Here is a 4,117-nt window from a genome sequence, read left to right as displayed (position 1 = left end):
CAACCCAGATTACTGTACCCAGCAAGGATCTCATTCAAATATGAAGGAGAAATCAAAAGCTTTACAGACAAGCAAAAGCTCAGAGAATTCAGCACCACCAAACCAGCTCTTCAACAAATGCTAAAGGATCTTCTCTAAACAGGAAACAGAGAAAAGGTTTATAATCTCGAACCCAAAACAACAAAGTAAATGGCAACAGGATCATACTTATCAATAATTACCTTAAGTGTAAATGAGTTGAATGCCCCAACCAAAAGACAAAGACTGGCTGAATGGATACAAAAACAAGACCCCTATATACGTTGCCTACAAGAGACCCACCTCAAAACAAGGGACACATACAGACTGAAAGTGAAGGGCTGGAAAAAGATATTTCACGCAAATGGAAACCAAAAGAAAGCAGGAGTAGCAATACTCATATCAGATAAAATAGACTTTGAAATAAAGGCTGTGAAAAGAGACAAAGAAGGACACTACATAATGATCAAAGTATCAATCTAAGAAGAAGATGTAACAATTACAAATATATATGCACCCAACATAGGAGCACCACAGAATGTAAGGCAAATGCTAACAAGTATGAAAGGGGAAATTAACAGTAACACAATAATAGACTTTAATACCTCACTCACACCTACAGATAGATCAACTAAACAGAAAATTAGCAAGGAAACACAAACTTTAAATGATATAATGGACCAGTTAGACCTAATTGATATCTATAGGACAATTCACCCTAAAACAATGAATTTTACCTTTTTCTCAAGTGCACATGGAACATTCTCCAGGATAGATCACATCCTGGGCCATAAATCTAGCCTTGGTAAATTCAAAAAAATTGAAATCATCTCAAGCATCTTTTCTGATCACAATGCAGTAAGATTAGATGTCAACTACAGGAAAAAAAACTATTAAAACTACAAACATATGGAGGCTAAACAACATACTTCTGAATAACCAACAAATCACAGAAGAAATCAAAAAACAAATCAAAATATGCATAGAAATGAATGAAAATGCAAACACAACAACCCAAAACCTATGGGATTCAGTAAAATCAGTGCTAAGGTGAAGGTTCATAGCAATACAAGCCTACCTCAAGAAACAGGAGAAAAATCAAATAAATAACCTAACTCTACACCTAAAGCAACTAGAAAAAGAAGAAATGAAGCACCCCAGGGTTAGGAGAAGGAAAGATATCATAAAAATTAGGGGAGAAATAAATGCAAAAGAAACAAAGGACACCATAGCCAAAATCAACAAAGCTAAAAGGTTGTTCTTTGAGAAGATAAATAAAATAGACAAACCATTAGCCAGACTCATCAAGAAAAAAAGGGAGAAGAATCAAATCAACAAAATTAGACATGAAAATGGAGAAATCACAACAGACAACACAGAAATACAAAGGATCATAAGAGACTACTATCAGCAACTATATGCCAATAAAATGGACAACTTGGAAGAAATGGAGAAATTCTTAGAAAAGTATAACTTTCCAAAACTGAACCAGGAAGAAATAGAAAATCTTAACAGACCCATCACAAGCACAGAAATCGAAACTGTAATCAGAAATCTTCCAACAAATAAAAGCCTGGGACCAGATGGCTTCACAGCTGAATTCTACCGAAAATTGAGAGAAGAGCTGACACCTATCCTACTCAAACTCTTCCAGAAAATTGCAGAGGAAAGTAAACTTCCAAACTCATTCTATAAGGCCACCATCACCCTAATACCAAAACTAGACAAAGATGCCACACAAAAAAACTACAGGCCAATATCACTGATGAACATAGATGCAAAAGTCCTTAGCAAAATTCTAGCAAACAGAATCCAACAACATATTAAAAAGATCATACATCATAACCAAGTGGGCTTTATCCCAGAGATACAAGGATTCTTCAATATTCGCAAATCAATGTGATATACCACATTAACAAATTGAAAGATAAAAACCATATGATTATCTCAACAGATGCAGAGAAAGCCTTTGACAAAATTCAACATCCATGTATAATAAAAACCCTCCAGAAAGCAGGAATAGAAGGAACATACTTCAACATAATAAAAGCCATATATAATAAACCCACAGCAAACATTATCCTCAATGGCGACAAACTGAAAGCATTTCCCTTAAAGTCAGGAACAAGACAAGGATGCCCACTCTCACCACTACTATTCAACATAGTTTTGGAAGTTTTAGCCACAGCAATCAGAGAAGAAAAAGAAATAAAAGCAGTCCAAATTAGAAAAGAAGAAGTAAAACTCTCACTGTTTGCAGATGACATGATCCTCTACATAGAAAACCCCAAAGACTCCACCAGAAAATTACTAGAGCTAATCAATGAATATAGTAAAGTTGCAGGATATAAAATTAACACACAGAAATCCCTTGCATTCCTATACAGTAACAATGAGAAAACAGAATGAGAAATTAAGGAAACAATTCCATTCACCATTGCAATGAAAAGAATAAAATACTTAGGAATAAATATACCTAAAGAAACAAAAGACCTATATATAGAAAAGTATAAAACACTGATGAAAGAAATCAAAGATGACACATATACATGGAGAAATATACCATGTTCATGGATCAGAAGAATCAATATAGTGAAAATGAGTATACTACCCAGCAATCTATAGGTTCAGTGCAATCCCTATCAAGCTACCAAAAGTGTTTTTCAGAGAACTAGAACAAATAATTTCACAATTTGTATGGAAATACAAAAAACTTCAAATAGCCAAAGCAATCTTGAGAAAGAAGAATGGAACTGGAGGAATCAACCTGCTTGACTTCAGGCTCTACTACAAAGCCACAGTTATCAAGACAGTATGGCACTGGCACAAAGACAGAAATATAGATCAATGGAACAAAATAGAAAGCCCAGAGATAAATCCACACACCAATGGACACCTTATCTTTGACAAAGGAGGCAAGAATATACAATGGAGAAAAGACAATCTCTTTAACAAGTGGTGCTGGGAAAATTGGTCAACCACTGGTAAAAGAATGAAACTAGAACACTTTCTAACACCATACACAAAAATAAACTCAAAATGGATTAAAGATCTAAATGTAAGACCAGAAACTATAAAACTCCTAGAGGAAAACACAGGCAAAACACTCTGTGACGTAAATCATAGCAGGATCCTCCCTCCTCCCAGAGCAATGGAAATAAAAGCAAAAATAAACAAATGGGACCTAATTAAACTTAAAAGCTTTTGCACAATGAAGGAAACCATAAGCAAGGTGAAAAGACAGCCTTCAGAATGGGAGAAAATAATAGCAAATGAAGCAACTGACAAAGAATTAACCTCAAAAATATACAAGCAACTCCTGCAGCTCAATTCCAGAAAAATACCTGACTTTATCAAAAAATGAGCCAAAGAACTAAACAGACATTTCTCCAAAGAAGACATACAGATGGCTAACAAACACATGAAAAGATGCTCAACATCACTCATTATCAGAGAAATGCAAATCAAAACCACAATGAGGTACCATCTCACACCAGTCAGGATGGCTGCTATCAAAAAGTCTACAAACAATAACTGCTGGAGAGGGTGTGATGAAAAAGGAACCCTCTTACACTGTTGGTAGGAATGAAAACTAGTACAGCCACTATGGAGAACAGTGTGGAGATTCCTTAAAAAACTGGAAATAGAACTGTCATATGACCCAGCAATCCCACTGCTGGGCACACACACCAGAACTGAAAGAAACATGTGTACCCCAATGTTCATTGCAGCACTGTTTACAATAGCCAGGACATGGATGCAACCTAGATGTCCATCAGCAGATGAATGGATAAGAAAGCTGTGGTACATATACACAATGGAATATTCAGTTCAGTTCAGTTCAGTTGCTCAGTCATGTCCAACTCTTTGCGACCCCATGAACTGCAGCATGCCAGGCCTCCCTGTCCATCACCAACTCCCGGAATCCACCCAAACCCATGTCCATTGTGTCAGTGATGCCAACCAACCATCTCATCCTCTGTCATCCCCTTCTCCTCCTGCCCTCAATCTTTCCCAGCATCAGGGTCTTTTCAAATAAGTCAGCTCTCCACATCAGGTGGCCAAAGTATTGGAGTTTCAGCTTCAACATTAGTCCTGT

The 4,117-nt window shown here is 36.4% G+C and overlaps 1 protein-coding gene across 3 annotated transcripts in view; it reads right to left on the bottom strand.

The window, feature by feature from the left end:
- The window catches only part of LOC104992024 (chromosome unknown open reading frame, human C3orf33), a 26,800-nt gene that overhangs the window by 16,655 nt on the left and 6,028 nt on the right, over positions 1-4,117 (bottom strand). The window lies entirely within an intron of this gene.

Source organism: Bison bison, unplaced genomic scaffold, assembly GCF_000754665.1.
Source record: "Bison bison bison isolate TAMUID 2011002044 unplaced genomic scaffold, Bison_UMD1.0 scf7180017864207, whole genome shotgun sequence".
NCBI classification, from domain to species: domain Eukaryota; kingdom Metazoa; phylum Chordata; class Mammalia; order Artiodactyla; family Bovidae; genus Bison; species Bison bison.
Note: the sequence above shows the minus strand (reverse complement) of the source record. Positions and strands in the feature narration are given on the sequence as shown.